This window comes from Capsicum annuum, chromosome 4 (genome assembly GCF_002878395.1).
Source record: "Capsicum annuum cultivar UCD-10X-F1 chromosome 4, UCD10Xv1.1, whole genome shotgun sequence".
NCBI classification, from domain to species: domain Eukaryota; kingdom Viridiplantae; phylum Streptophyta; class Magnoliopsida; order Solanales; family Solanaceae; genus Capsicum; species Capsicum annuum.
This window is the reverse complement of record NC_061114.1, coordinates 183468959-183486721: the sequence shown is the minus strand read 5'-3', so window position 1 is coordinate 183486721 and position 17763 is coordinate 183468959.

Sequence of the window (17763 nt, the reverse complement as noted above, 5' to 3'; positions counted from 1 at the left end):
CACTTTCTCTCTCTTTATATCTCTCTAAAAACCACAAAACTCCATAACAGCAGACGATAGTGCCGTTGTTGTCCCGTCGCTGGCCTTCCTTCTTTCTCTATTTATCCTTCTCTGTCTAAACCAATGAAAATTATTTCCTTCTTTCTCTCTCGAGACCTTTACACCTCTACTGCCAATAAATCCACCACCGGCAGCCCATGACGGATGAGACCAACTGACTATCGGACTCATTGTCATCGTCAGCCACCTCCAGCACCATCAGTTGTCGTTGCAAGAAGCCATGCAGCCATCGATTCATTCTCTACACTGCCTATCACCCACCGTTCCCCTTCTCTCCAGCCACCATATCCCTCAACCACTAGCCATCAAAGCCACCGGCAAGCCAACACCAATAATACCGCTATTAAACCAATCAAGAGACCCTCAAGTCGTTGTTACCTTACTGCTATTCAAACCCACCGAAAGTACTAATCATTTTTTATGACCAATTCTTAAGAATCCATCCAAGATTTTATTTCTCATTATAATTTCATGTCTAGTATGCTATCATCTCCTATCCCTTCTTTTCCTTTCAATGCTTTCTTTAGATTCAAAATTGACAAGGCTTAATTAATAATTTTGAATTGATTCTTCCAAGTTCATGTGCACTTATGTGCTTAAATCCACATGTGTGAAAACACCTATTTTTTGTGAATTGTTTTAACCCTAATTTTGGCTAGGTTTACAACTGTCTTCTTCTTATAGGTTTGTTATACTATTTTCTTGAGTGATTATAATCGATAACGTCATTAGGCTTGATTGTTGACATCAACTCCTTCTCCCCAGTGAATGATTATTTTTCACTCTTGATCATGGCATGATTTATACGTCTGCTTGGTTTGATTTTAGGACTAATTTTACATCACTTAATTAGGTATGATTTTAGACTGCTTTCCACACCCTTTAATAATGGTGTGATTTATATGTCTTATTGATAATTTTATGGATGATTTGTACGCCCTTTAATTATGGTGTGATTTATATGTCTATTGGTTTGATTTTATGGATGATTTGTACACCCTTTAATTATGGTGTAACTTGTCTGTTTGGATTGTTTTGATTTTTCCATGACTGATTTTACAACCTTTAAATTGCAGTTTAATTTGTATGTTAAATTTGAAAAAATCGGATAGTAGTGATCAACGCATAGTCCAATTTCTTTCTATGGTAATTTTGACAATCTGCTTAATGATTATTTTATTTCCTTAATTGATTCAGCCGCCTTTCCCACTAATGAATGTTCCTTTCCTTTTAATTCTCCTAATTAGTAGTTTTAAATATTTTATTCTTTTCTTTTTCACCCAATTAGCTATTTTTAAATATTTTCTCTTTCCTTAATTTTTGGGTAGATCTTGTGTCTCGATAAAGAAAATATCAGTTTTCCTCATAATTTTGCCATCTATTTTAGGAATAAAATTAGTTCTTTCCTTTCACACTTTTGATGACACCACCATCCCCACACTATATAAACCCCTTTTTTTCCTCTGAGAGGGCACCTTTTTTATCCCACTTTTACTACTACTACGGCTCACAAAAAGTTCCCAACTAGTCTATATACAAAATAATTACTTTTTGGCACTTTCAAAATTCAAGAGTCATCAGATTTGTTCATTACTTCCACTGTTTTTATTCAAAATCCTTTTATTACAAACTTATACATGAATAGAATTGCATGTAAATATGGTATAATTTCATAAGTCTAATTCATGAGCAATGCAACAAATATTTACAAGGCACATTTATAGCATGGGAGCTCTTTGAACATAAGGGTAAAACATGAATCCATCACTTAAGTCACAATTGAACTATATTACATGATTTCTAGTCTTCTAGGCATTTTATCAAACACCTTACATGCATACTTAAGGATAATTATCAATTAACACATCATAAACCACTCAATTCATGGATTCAAACTCATATACTAACGTAATTTCATAAGAACATATTAAGATTCCAACTTGGGAACTATACAACAACAATCACATAAACATAATCAACCCACAACATAATATTCATAATACGTGATTTAAAACTTGATTCTGGGGCTCCATAGATGAAAGGAATCCATTAATGAACACTATGCATACCTGAGTTAATGAATTTGTAAGGATTGATAGAGAGTTCTTGTGATTTCGCCCTTGAATTTGAGATATAGGGATCTTGTTCTTGAGTAGAGTTGATTTTAATCAGAGAGACTAATGCAAAAGTGAGCAAATAATGCACTCATAGGGTTAAATCCCCTGATTGGGCAGAATTGAAATCATGGAAAAAGACCAAACGACCCTTGGGATTCAATATTGAAAAAACTAGAAAATTATCAATTTTCATCCTTGGCGCGACACGCCACTATTGCACCAAGCCACTGGAACTGGACAATTGGGAATCTGCATAGTGGCGTAACGTGGAGCTATCATGTTGCCATTTTGTTTGCGACTTGGAAATTTGGTGCGACGCGGAGACATCGTGGAGATTCACTGAAAAAAAGACAATTGTGAACTGGGCCTTTGGCGTGATGCGTCACTATCGTGGAGAAACACTATAAATTGACAATTGCCATTTAAGCTGGCTCCGTGACGTGTTGATGGCTCAGGTGATACACTGTCTCACTAAAAAGGCTCTAACTCTTCACCCAGGTATCGAATTTGGGAGAATTTGGTATTGATGGAAAGCTTATTCAATTTTCCACATGATAAAATATGAAAACCCTAAAAATAACACATGTATAAAAGTCTATTCATCTTTTAAACAAGTCTTTAACATCTTTGGAATGAATTTAAGCTAGGTAGAAGTACGGGGTATTACAACATCTCCCCCTTGGGAACATTCATCCATAAATGAGACTGGTTGGGATGGAAGAAATGATATGATAAAGTACATACTAAACATAAGAAACTAAACATGACTACATGACAAATATTTTTTAGATTCATACTGAGCATGCATATCTGATGCATGATTTCATGTCTGAACTGACTCATGAATACATGACTGAGATTTCTGATAACTGAGTTTCTCACAAGGAGAATGCATGTCTGATGCATGAACACATGACTCATCTAATGCATAACCATATAATTGAATATGCAATGGTAAATGGATACCAAGTTTAAAATGGGAATCCGAGAATGAAACTAGTTTATAACTTGAACTTGAACATAAAACTGAATAAGCTTTAAGGAAAGCTATTACCTTGGGATGAGTTTGAGTTTGTGGAGAAGAGGTGAGGATACTTGGTCCGTATATTTTTTTTGCTTCCCAAGTAGCTCCCTCAATAGACTGATTCTGCCAAAGAACTTTGACTAGTGGGACTTCTTTGTTTCTTAGTCTATGAGTCTGGTAGTCAAGGATTTTGACTGGAATTTCTTCGAATGAGAGGTTGTTCTGAACATCTATGCTCTGAATAGGTACTACAACTGTTGGGTCTCTTATGCACTTCTTGAGCAAAGAGACATGGAAGACTGGATGAACTGAGGTTAAATCTGAAGGCAACTCGAGCTCATAAGCTACGTTGCCAAAATGACTAAGAATTTTGAAAGGAGCGACATATCGGGGACTAAGCTTTCCCTTCTGGTCGAAACTCTTTACTGCCTTTATAGGAGACATCTTTATATAGATATAGTAACCAATATTGAACTCGAGATCCTTTCAGCACACATCTGCATAAGACTTCTCTCAGCTCTGAGCAGCCCAGAGTCTTTCTCTAATCAACTGGACTTTTTCTAACTGAGATTGAGATCTGTTTGGGAGAATACATACTGAAGGATTTTATGATCGGTGAACAAATCTACATGAACACCGTACAAGTAATGCCTCTAAATCTTTATGGAAAATACTATGGCTGCTAACTCAAGATCATGAGTCGGATAATTCTTCTCATGGGGCTTAAGTTGTTTGGCGGCGTAGGCTATGACCTTACTATGCTATATGAGGACACAACCCAAACCTACTCTGGATGCATCACAGTACACTACAAACACTTCTGGACCATCTGGAAGAGCCAAAACTAGAGCTGAGGTAAGTCGAGTCTTCAACTCCAGAAAACTCTTCTTGCAAGGATCTGACCATTGAAATTTGACTTTCTTCTGAGTAAATCTGGACATAGGGGATGAAATAGAAGAAAATCCCTCAACAAACCATTTGTAATAGCCACCCAAACCCAATAAACTCTTGATATCTAATGGAGAGACAGGACGAGGCCAATTTTTTTACTGCTTTGGTCTTTAAGGATCAACTCTAACGCCATCACCGGAAATGATATGACCAAGGAATGCTACTGACCTTAGCCATAATTTGCACTTACTGAATTTGGTAAAAACTGATACGATATAAGAGTCTGCAATACTATTCTGAGATGGTCTGCATAATCGTGCTCACTGCGAGAATAGACGAGGATGTCATCTATGAAGACTATGACGAACATGTCCAAGTACTACTTGAACACACGGTTCATCAAGTCCATGAAAGTTTCATGGGCATTGGTAAGACCAAAGCACATGACTAAGAATTCAAAGTGACCATATCGAGTATGGAAGGCTATTTTTGGGATGTCATATTATCTGAATTTGAGCTGATGATAGCCCGATCTGAGGTCTATCTTAGAGAAATAGCTGGCGCCCTGAAGTTGGTTAAACAAGTCATCGATTCGGGGAAGTGGATACTTGTTCTTGACCATAACCTTATTGAGTTAACGGTTGTTGATACATATTCTGAGAGAGCGGTCTTTCTTGTGCGCGAATCAAACTGGTACACCCCACGGGGACACATTGGGTTTAATGAATCCCTTATCTAGGAGATCCATCAACTATTTATTTAGTTCTTTGAGTTGTTCTAGTGCCATTTTGTATGGGAAAATAGATATAGGCTAAGTATCTGGAAAAATATCAATGCCGAATTCTATTTCCCTTTCAGGAGAAATTCCTGGAAGATCTTTGGGAAAGACATCTGAGTATTCATTTACTATTGGGACTGACTCAATACTGGGAGTTTTGGAACTAGTGTCCTTAAATTGAACAAGATGATAGACACACCCCTTAGATATTATTTTCCTTTCTCGATGATAAGAAATAAGCTAACCTCTAAAAGCTAAAGTACTACCCCTCCACTCTAGGACGGGTTCATTCGAAAACTAAAATTGGATAATTTTCTTTTTGCAGTCGACTGTGGCATAGCAGGAATGAAGCCAATCTATACCGAGAATGACATCAAAATTAGTCATCTCTAATTTGACAAAGTCTGTTGATATGACTTTCTGAGATACCATAACCGGACAGTTTCTATATACCCGTTGGGCTATAATAGTTTTACCCACTAGGGTAGAGACTGAGAAGGGCTCTACAAGGATTTTGGGACTGACTTCGAAATTAACTGCTATATAAGGAGTAACAAAAGATAAAGAAGCTCTTGGATCTAGCAAAGCGTATACATGAAAGTAAAATATTTGTAACGTACCAGTAACTACATCAGGAGAATTTTCCTGATCCTATTGGGACTAAAGAGAATAGAGTCGATTTGGGTGTTGCCCACTAGTAGCACTGGAAGTGAAACCCTGCTGATTCGGGCGACCAAACTGGGCTGATGAACGGTTATGCTGACCCCAAGGACCTAGCTATGGAAAATCTCTGACTATGTGGCCTTGCTTGCCACATCCAAAGAAAACATCACTACCAGCTCTGAAAGTACCCTGATGGTTCTTTTCACATATCTGACAAAGAGAATGGGTGCAGGTACTGCTAACACTGCCCTGAGACTTAGAGCCTGGCACCCTATGTCTGTTACCATCCCTGAACTTAGGAACTGGATAGCTGGCTGAGGAAGGAGTTGGAACGGATTACTTAGGAAAGAACTGAGAATGATTCCCTCCTTCTGACTTAGGTGGAGAAAAGTTGAAACTACCTGTCCTTGCTCTCTTATTCTGCTTCTCTCTTATCTTAATTTTTTGTTCTTCTGTCTTTTGAGCATGGATCATAAGCCTGGATATGTCCATCTTACTAATCAGCATTGCAGATCTTCACTCATTGACCACACTATCATTCACCCCAGAAACAAACTTGCTCATCTTGGCCCTACTATCAGCTACCATATGAGGAGCATATCTAGCTAGTTGAGTAAACTTAAGAGAATACTCTTTCACCGTCATGTTGCCCTGCCTGAGGTTAACAAATTCCAATACCTTAGCTTCTCTCAGATCTAGGGGGAGAATCTATCAAGAAAGTCAATGACAGACTCCTCCCGCTCAATAGGCCCTGCATCTATAGCCCTCTCTGCTTTCCACTGTTTGCACCATGTATGAGCCACATCCTGTAACTGATATAAAACTAATTCAGCACTCCTACTAGTTGTAACCCCCATGATGTCTGTAACCTTTTGAACCTGGTCAAGGAATTCCTGAGGGTCCTCATCTAACTTAGACCCAATAAAGGATGGAGGATTCATTTGGGTAAAGTCCCAAATCCTGGATGCAGCTGAATTGGCCACTGGGTTGGCCGGAATGACAGTTGGTTATTCATTCTGAGCAGTAACTAAGTTAGCAAGAGTGTTGAATGTAGCTCTGAACTCTGCATACAAAATATTCTCATCTAAGGGGTCTGCTTGGACGGGCTTAGAGGCTGACTGATTTTCCTTTCTTCTTTTGGGAGGCATGTTCTGCAAATGAAGAGGGAGAAATAGATTAGACTGAGAGTTAAATTTGAGCTCATGCTCACTGGCTTGACATGAATACTGAAAGAAAAGAAACTATTCCTAAAATATCTTATAGCCTTATGTGCATAAATGTGGCACGCAACACACCCATGCACAAGACTCTACTAGATGTGGAATTTAGACTTCCTAGGACTCAATTGAACATTAGGCTCTAATACCAAGTTTGTAACACCCCGAATCTAGTACCCAGAATTTTACACAATGCTCATGACCTCAAAGGACCACAAGCTAATCCATGACTGATATTTGTACCTGAACATCTCATAACATACTATATAAATGAAGAAATAAAGGCTGAAAAGACATAAAATTCAAAACTGAGACATAATATCTGATAAAATATAACATCTGGGTGGGGTATGAATTACGCAAAACAACTGAAATAACTGTCTATTCATGATAGTTTGAAAAGCCTCTAACTGTCTGAATAAGGAGTTGATGGGACATGTCCCCAACTAACTCCAACTACTAAAATAAATTAAGTACTAAAATATGATAAAATAATACTCATGTCCTCGAAGGATGAGGACTCACTGCTGACTTTGACTGTTGAGTACCAGAATGCTACTGATGCTCTGGAGGTCGTACTTCTAAACCTATGGTATAAAACACCCTAGCATATATACGTTAGTACAATTTAATGTACTGGCATGCAAGTGAGGAAGGATGAATGCAAAGGGTACGTATGTATGAACTATATTTACTGACTGTATAACATTAACGTGAGAATACGTGTATGAATAAGAGACTATAACTGAATTTGTGATAACATGATTACCGAGTTTGAGTACTGATAACATGAGATACTGATAACTGTATAACTAAAATAACTAATACTTAGTGATTGTATCTGACAATCTAGGTTCTGATGGAACTAGCTGAGTTCCATACTGTTCTGAGTAACTGTATCTGATAGTCCTGAATCTAAAGAACTATCTGAGTTCTTTTATTGAGACTGAGACTATGGGAAGTAGTTATCTAACCAAAATTCCCCTAATAAGCTATTATAGCTTGTTGGGGTCCAATCTATAACCCCAATTGGAAGGATGTTAACACCGCGACACTGGTAAGGACAAGCTGTGAGTGACCCTTATCTAATAGATACTCTAAATAGATTGGTGGGACCCTCATCTAATAGGTTAATCCACCTCATATAACCTCATCTAGTAGGTTTTATATCTCAACCTACGCTGGCTACTTAGTTCTGGAGCGCAAGGATTGTTTCTAAGAATTACACCCTCTACTAGTAGGTGAGTTCCCATCCTTGGGCTCACTCGGTGCTGAATCCTACTCCCATATGAATAGACATTGAACTGAATATACTGGACTAAGCTGGAATGAATTCATTGTATTCCGTTGACTGATAGAACATTACTAAATTCTATTAACTGACTGAATTTATAAGATTACTGAGTTTTCCTGAGTTCTATAACTAACTGAATTCTAATGATCATGGCTTCACTGAGAGTATAATGAAAACTGACACTGGATATAGGCATACAGCTAAATTGTCAGGTATAAATAACCCCAGGAATCGATAGCAGGAAACTAACAAGGCTTGACATTCTTGAATACATGACCAACATCAACAATCCATAATACGATAAGTTGGGGATTTCATGAAGTACATAGTGATCACAAACTTATACATGAATAAGATTACATGTAAATATGGTATATTTTCATAAGGAAAATTCATGAGCAATCCAAAAAACATTTACAAGGCACATTCATAGCACGGGAGTTCTTTTAACATAAGGGTAAAACATGAATCCATCATTTAAGTCACAATTGAACTATATTACATAATTTCTAGTCTTCTAGGTATTTTATCAAACACCTTACATGCACTACTTAGGGCATAGGTATAATCATCAATTAACACATCATAAACTACTCAATTCATGGATTTAAACTCATATACTGACGTAATTTCATAAGAACACATTACGATTCCTACTTGGGAGTCATACAACAACACATAAACGTAATCAACCCACAGCATAATATTTATAATACATGATTTAAAACTTGATTCTTGGGCTTCATGGATGAAAAGAATCCATGAATGAACACTTTGCATACCTGAGTTAATGAATTTGAAAGGATAGGTGGAGAGTTCTTATGATTTGGCCCTTGAATTTGAGAGTTAGTGTTCTTGTTCTTGAGTAGAGTTGATTTAATTTGTGAGACTAATGCAAAAGTGAGCAAATAATGCACTCTTAGGGTTAAATCTCGTGATTGAGAGGAATTGAAGTCATGGAAAATACCAAACGGCCCTTGGGATTCAGTATCACAAAAAATGGAAAATTCCCGATTTTCATCCTTGGCACGACGCGCCACTACCGTGCCAAGCCACTGGAACTATTCAATTGGGAATCTACATGGTGGCGCGATGCGGAGCTATTGCGTTGCCACTTTGTTTGCGACCTAGAAGTTTGGCGCGATGCGCCACTATCACGGAGCAACACTGGAAATTGACAATTGCCATTTAAGTTGGCTGTGCGACGCGCTGATGTCTCAAGTGATACATTATCTCACTAAAAAGGCTCTAACTCTTCGGCCGGGTGTCAGATTTGGGAGAATTTGATATCAATCGAAATCTTATTCAATTTTCCACATGATAAAAAGTTAAAATCCTGAAAATACCATATGTATAAAAGTGGATTCATCTTTAAAATAAGTCTTTGATATCTTTGAGATGAATTTAGGCTAGGTAGAAGTACGGGGTATTACAAACATTGTATAAACATCATTCCTATGTTATAATAAATCGGGGACTACTTGGGGGGGCGGTTTTACGTATTTTTATGTTCTATGTGACCCATTTAGGAAAATGTAATTTAAGTTGACTAATCAATTTATCTGGCATCTAGAGAGAATGTTTAGATTAATTATTAATTAAAATCAACTTCGAGCATGTCAACATTAGATTATCACGCGTCTAACTAATTTTCAAAATATGGGAACTATTTCTAACATTTTAATTTATTTTTTGTATGTCATATTAATTTTTAGCATATTTATTTACTTTTTTTTTAGTATTTAAAACATCAATCACTCTTCCAGTATCTAAAACTAGTTTTTGGCATTTTAAATCACCATCCAACATGTTAGAGCAAGTTTCCATTGTAAAAGAAATAATTTTTTAGCAATTAAAATTTCTTTTTGCAACCTACATAGGAAAGAATTATGTTCATTATATAAGTGTTTATTGAAAATATAGTTATTTCTGTTTTATTTATCGAAAATACTACTAATTCTACTGTATCTTCAGTATTTTTATAGAAAAAAAACTTTACAATCAGACTTTCTACACACGTTTTTATAATTGTTAAACTAACTAAAAAAAGTCAAAAAGGTGGGGCGCATTGCAAAAGCAAGCCTTCATGCGTTGAAGCACTTTACTCTCTCCATTCCACAAAAAAATATTCTACTCAGTTCTTTTTTATGAGCTTGATGATTCTGGCTTTTCATTAGCTATTCTTTTTGGCGCGGATTTAATAGGTATAATAGATTTGGTAGGGTTTCTAGTGAATCTATTTTTATTAGTGCGTGAATATTTTGTTTTAATATCTCTTAATAATTTACTTTTTTCGTAAGATATATTCATTAATTATTTTATCCTGTTGTAATTGCAGAGTTACAAATTTCTGTATAATAATTTATTCTATCTGTGCTATAATATATATCTAGTTCTAGATTTTCAATGTTATTTACTATTTCATTATTTGTCTAATTCGGTTTCTATAATTAATTTCATTATTTAGATTTTCTTGATTTTCTCTAGTTTGTCTAATATATTCTAACATATCTTAATCTGAATAATATCTTTCTGGGTAAATTTCTTCGTATAACTGTTCTAGGCAATTTACAGTTTCAATTTCATAGTCTATTACTTTTTCCAATATTATTTTCTTAATATCTATAATTTCTATGTTTTTAAGTATATATAATATTAAAACTTTAAGATAATCTAAATGATCTATTTTTAAAATTGGGTTTATTAAAATATTTTGTAGTTGTTTGTTTTAGCCTTAGTAATTTTTGCATATTTTTATTAAGAAATTTTATATCTTTTTTTTCATGTATTTATCTATATTTATTTTTATCTGTTTTTCTAGTAACTGCATATTTTTTTTTTATATCTTTTTCTAAAAATTTTATATAACTTATCATCGTAAGTATTTATAGGAGTAGTTAGGTAGTTGTGGTATATAATTTATTCTAGTCATGTAATATTTACCAAAAGCTTTTTCTAATATTATTTTTCTTATATCTGCTACTTTTATATTTCTAAGTGCATACAAAATAAGTATCTTGAATTTATCTACCATCATATCAGATATATTATCATTCATTTTCATAAATTTGCTTTTTTCAAAATATTCCCTTCAACCATGCACATAAAATATAGTCATCTTAGCTTACTATATACTAGATTATTCTTAAATAATATGTTCTTCCGTCACTATTAACATGGTAATCCGGATACTTTTTCCCTTAAACAGCGCCTCTACTCTGGTTACTCCCCGCCACGGCTTCTTGCCTCATTGGTTTCACCTTTAGGATGGCATAGTCCTTAGGGATATTTCTCCGTTTCCTCTTTGTTAATAAACTTCTTAACATATTATTCTTCGAATAATTCTACTATAAAGTAACTAATATGAATTTATTTTATCATATCATGATTGTTGGGAATTATGAAATTAGCTATTCATAATTATAAATAGATATACCTGTTCCGGTAGCTTTGATGTTTCTGAGTTTTGTTGTTCCATAGCTTTTACCATTGGAGTATGTTTATCTAATTAACTGAGTAAAATATTTTTTTTTTGCTTCAACGCATGAAGGCTTGCTTTTGCAATGCCTTCTGCTTCTCCATTTATAGAAAAAAAACTTTACAATCAGACTTTTCTACACACGTTTTTATAATTGTTAAACTAACTAAAAAAAGTCAAAAAGGTGGGGCTATAGGGCCATAGGCCTTCCTAACCTACCCTAAAAAAGTCAAGAAAAGTTAAAATTACATAAATGCTTTGTCGTAAGAAAATTTATACAATAGGTCCAAATGTATCTACTCCGTTATTGCTCTGTATCTGCTCCATTATTGCTCTTTATCTTATCTTTCCAGCTGGCATTTTTGTCTTTTTTATTCTAGATGTACCTCTGGAATAATATTATCTTCTCCATTGCACCTCGAACATTGGTGGTCTGGATATTTATGTCCAATTATTTTACAGTATCTTGTTAGCAATCCGTCTGAAATAAATCCCTTTTTTATTGCTCGCGCGGTAGATTGTTTTTCTGGGTTAAGTAGCGTCAGTATCCATTGTCTTACGTCTTCCATATCTGCTTGTCTTAGTTCTTTCGAATTTGAATATATCATCTGGTGATCTCTTGAATAGTAGCTCCATATTGGATTTCCGTTAGCGTAGTTATTTGCTAGTTCTTGTATGATCGTAGCTAGTCCAATAAGTCTTTTATTTGCATAAAAATCTGGTATCTCGATTCTAGGTATCTCCGGTTGTTGCGATATATCTTCCGGTATGATCATATCTCTTGTCAGTCCTATCTTTACTACTTGTATCACTGGTTTTATCTCATCATATAATATCTCTGCTGGTGCAGTATAACACTTTATATAAAATAAATTTCCTTTTGTTATTCTTTTATAGGTAGTGAATATCTTATATAATTCCTCCATAGCTGTTAGCTCTTCTCCGTCTTGGGTGTATATGGTATTTAGTAGTCCATAGTTAAAACAGGTTTTAACTAGGCTTGGGTTAGTTTTGGGTAGTGCTATCAGTTTATTGTATCCTTGTAATTTTTGGGTTATATAATTGGTATTTGGTTCTTTGATATCTGTAGCTCTGGGGTTATGGTTTAGAAAGGTTTGGACTCTGTATATATTTTCTATGTATTTTTGGGCTGTGTAGTTGTATATTTTCTTGTCTTGGTTTAGGCTGTCTCGGTATGTGTTAACTTGTGGGGGTATGAATAAATGGTCTTTTTGTGCTTTTGGGGTAAATGGTTTTTCAAATATTTTGTTCATATTTACATTCTGGTATCTTGGTCTATTAACTCCTTTGCTTGTACCTGCAGAAGTAGATTGATAAATGTCATGGGTTTTATGGAGTGTCCCAACGTCTCCTTCTAGCTCTGGATTTTTAATGTCTTCCGATCGACATAGCTCTGCACACTGCTGAGTTAGCTGATTCGTAGCTATAGACTTCAGTTTATCTTCATTAGTCTTTAGCTTTTCTATCTCATTACCCATACTGTCCACTTTCATAGAAAGCGTAGTTAGGGTGTTAAGTATCTTTTCTAGAGTATCTTCCTCTACTATATCAGTCTGTGTAGCTTTGTCTTGATATGTAATCTGCAATAACATTTTTGTTAGTACTGATCACTTCAATTGTAAATGTGAAATTTAATATATTTAAAACTAGTCTTCGAATCTCTTTTGTTGTAACTGAATTTTGTATTTTCTTTGTTAGCCACCAACGTACCTGTGTATTATCTGTTCGTACAATAAATTTGTTATATACAATATATGGCTCAAATGCTAATAAACACTTATATAATGAACAAAATTCTTTCCTATTTATTTTCCATTTTATTTCTGTCTCGTTGAACGTACCTGAGTAGTATCTACAATGGTGTTCTATTTTTTCTGCTTCATATCGATATTTAAGTACTCCTCCATAACTATATTCACTTGCATCTGCTTCTACTATATATAAATTTTCTATTTTCATCTGGAAATTGTAATTTAGGTAATTCTCTACAAAGTAATTTTATTTTTTGAACTTGTTTTTTATCTTTTTCATCATAGTTATACTCTATATCCTTTTTTAATTTTTTCTGTAGTGGTTTTAAGGTTTCTGCTAATTTTGGAATATATTCTCTTACTTGGTTTACTAGTCCTAAAAATGATTGTAATTTCTTTTTTGTATCTAATTCTTCTTTCGAATTTATTATTTTTTGTACTATATGTTGTTGCATTTTTACTCCGCTTTTATCTATTTGTATTCCTAAAAATTCTATCTGGTTTTTCATAATTTCAGCTTTCTTTTTGCTTAGGCTTATTCCTGATTTTTCTATTATATCTGTGAATTGTTCTAATAATTTTAAATGTTCTTCTTTGGTTTTGGTGTATAATAATATATCATCTATGTATACTATACAATTAGATAATTGTTTAAAATAATTATCCATAAAATGTTGATATCTATCTGGTGCATTTTTATATCCAAATGGTAACACATTCCATTCATAAAATCCTTGCGGTACCGTAAATGCGGTTAATTCCTTAGATTCTTCTTCTAGCTTTAGGTGGTAAAATCCTGATTTACAATCAAATTTGCTAAAATAATTATATCCTTGGATTTGTCTTATTTTTAATATCTTATTGGGTATTGGGTAATTATATGTTATAGTTTTTGCATTTAAATTTCTATAGTCAATAACCATCCTACTTTTTCCTCTTTTTTGTTCACTATGTTTATTTATTATAAATGTTGGACTATTATGTTTACTATTACTTTTTTGTATATATTGTTTTTCTAATAATTCATCTATGTGCATTTTAAATTCTTTTAAATCATCAAAATTATATGTTAATGGTTTTTGTGTGATTATGCTATTCTTATCTATTAATTCAATTTTTATAGTAGTTTTGTGTTTCTCCCATCCTTTTAATGGATCTTCACTATATAATTGTTCTAATTTTTTCTGGATTATTTCTATTTTATTTATTGAAAATATAGTTATTTCTGTTTTATTTATCGAAAATACTACTAGTTCTACTGTATCTTCAGTATTTTTTATAATTTCTAACTTTTGTGTAATTTTTTCACTTCCTTCTATCCAATCAGTTTTCTTTCTTTTTTTGTTATTAACTCTTTTTGCTCTTACTTTTTGTTTGCATGGTGTTGTAAACCACCAGTCTGTTTTGGTTATTATATGTGGGTATAATTTATCTAAAAATGGCATTCCTAAAAGTATATCTTTTGATGCTAATTCATAATTATAAATTTCTTCTATTGTTAATATCTTATCCCATACTTGTATTTTTACATTCCTAGCTTTATAAGTAATTAGGCTTCCTTCATTATTAAATCCTTTAACTATTATTGGTGTTTTTAGTTTATCCCATTTGCTTTCTGGTAGGCAATTATATCTACATAAATTAGCTTCTGCTCCTGTATCTATCATAGGCTATAATATCTACTGTAATATCCTTCTACTACTATCTTCATTAATACATGTATCTTCATTTCATGTTAAGGCTCTTTTTAAGAATAACTTTTCTTGGTTATATGTTAAGGTTAATTGTGTATGTTCTATATAATATGGTTTTACTTGTTCTAACCATTTTATTCCTAATATTATATCTGCTTTTTGCATTTCTTCTTTTACTTCGAATTCTATTTTTATTTTTCTAACTCCTAATATTATTTCTTTTTCTGCTAGATTTTTATTATTTATTAAACTTCTTGGTAAATCTGGGCATATATTATTATCGGTTTTTATTTCTTCATTTTTTACTAGATATTTTGCTATATAATTTTCTTCTTGTCCTGTATTCAAAAGTATTAAATATTCTTTTTCATTTATTTTTCCTGTTATGTAATATTGGTTTAAATTACTTATTGAGTTTGTTTCATAACTTGTTCTTTTTGATGAGCTTGATGATTCTGGCTTTTCATTAGCTATTCTTTTTGTTGTACTTATTCTATCATTTACTATTTCTAAATTTTCTTCTGTATCTATGTCTCTATAGGTATAATCATTATAATCTATTGTTTTTACTATTTGTTCGAATGGGCTTTCTATTTGTATTTTGTTAATCTTATTTTTTCCTGTTATTTTATGTTTTGTTGTTAATACATATAGGTTTTTACATCTTGCTGTAAATATTTTACTTCCTGGGGTTAACTCTATTCCTGATATTTTCCAATATAATACTAATGATTTATCTATATTCCTATCTGTTACTGCTACTGAATAATTTGCACTTATTATAAATTTAAATTTTTGATATATTAGATTTCCTTTTACAGCAGTTATTATGCTTTTTTCTATAGGTTTTATAATTCTATCGTCTGCTAAATATAATTCTATTGGTGTATCTATTCCTTCTCTAAAACATGCTTTTATAAATATCTCTGTACCTCCAAGGTGTACATATTTTATTGGATCTCCTTTATTTTTTATATCATTTATTTCTTTATTAATTATTCTTTTTGTTACCAGTGGTATACTAGCTTTTCCTTTTGCATATCTGCAGTCTATTACATGTTCTTTTTGACATACTACATAATATTCATCTTTTTTCCTAGTAAAAATATTTTTTATTGTTGGTATTTTAAATATTTTTTCTACACTTAAATCTAATTCTTTTCCTTTTATTTCATCAAATATATTACTGTCAAATATTATTTTTTGTTCCGTTCCTTCATCATTTAAATATTCTTCCTTTGTTATTATTTTTATATCTTCTTCAGTCATTTGATTCATCTATTTCGCTATCTGTTTCATTATCTGTTTCGTTTTCTGAAATTTCATATATACTATCTTCACTTTCTAACTCATAATCTATATAATCTATCTGCATGTATTCGGTATTTTCTATTTTTATTTCTGATATTTGTTTATTTTTTGGATTTTTAGGTAATTTACAATCTCTAGCTAAGTGTCCTAATTTTCCACAATTATAACAAGTACATTCTTTTATAGATTTCTTCTTTCTATATGGTCTCTTATGTTTATAATTTTTTACATAATATCTTTTTCTTGGTTTTTTATATTTATATTTTGATTTTTTATATTTCTTATATTTCTTATGTCTTTTTCTTTTCTTATAATATCTTTCTTCGCATCCAAATTGGGGTGCTATTTTATTTTTGCAACAAGCTAAATTTCTTATTAATGTTTTTTCCATTTTTAATTCTTCTCTATATTTTTCACATAAGTTTCTATACCATTGTTGTAAATATTTTATTCTTGCTCCTAACGTATCTACTATTTTTGCTTCTTCCCAACTTTTTATTATTTTCGAACTAAATGGCTCGGGTAATTTATTAAAATATAATTTTCTTATTTCTTTACTTTCTTCTATACTATATGCTCCTTTGTAATAATATTCTTTAAATGCGCAAGTATATTCATCTATGTAACACATATTACATATTGCTAATTTTAACATTAAATTTCTATTTGTATCTTTTTCTTCATTTTGTTCTTCTTCGATTGTTGTCGTACTACCAAATTCATCTTTTATAGCTGTTTCATATTTTTTTAATAATTCTATAGGTGTTAGTTTAGTTATTGTCGATGATGTTCCTTCTATAGGTTTATTAGTTCTTAATACTTTCTTGCTATTTTCGGTTAGATTTGCAAACCATAGTTTTACTGATCCTATTAATGTTTTTTCTATATATTCCGGTGCATCTGTTATATTTATATTATTATCTAATAATTGTTTTGTCATATATCCTATCCATAATTGTATTGTTTTTTTCTGTATCTATTACACAGTCTAGATCTAAAAAGTTATAATTTTTATTTACTATTTGTTGGAAGATATAGTGTTTGTATTGTTGATAGTGTTGAAATATATAGTGTTGTTTCTTTGTTGTTGATGCTATTGTTGATGTTGTTGGTAGTGTTGCAACAGTTTCCTCAACTATTGCAACTGATGAATCAGCTATAAGAATAGACAGAGCAACTGTTGGAAGAAATCAATCAAGTGGAAAGGCTAGTTTGATTTATTATGACCCATCTATTGCAATATGTCATTCATGTATTGCCATAGATGCATCGCCGTTACAACAGATGACTCATTAGTTGAATAGATGGGGAATTTGTTGCATCAAATGGGTCATCTATTATTTGATTCAATTTTGTGTTACCCTTTTGTAATATTATTTTTGTTATTCTCTTGTTTGACATCAAATATTTTTCTCTTGTTTGCAGATAAAAGGAAGTGAAACCGGATCAACTTTTGCCTGATCG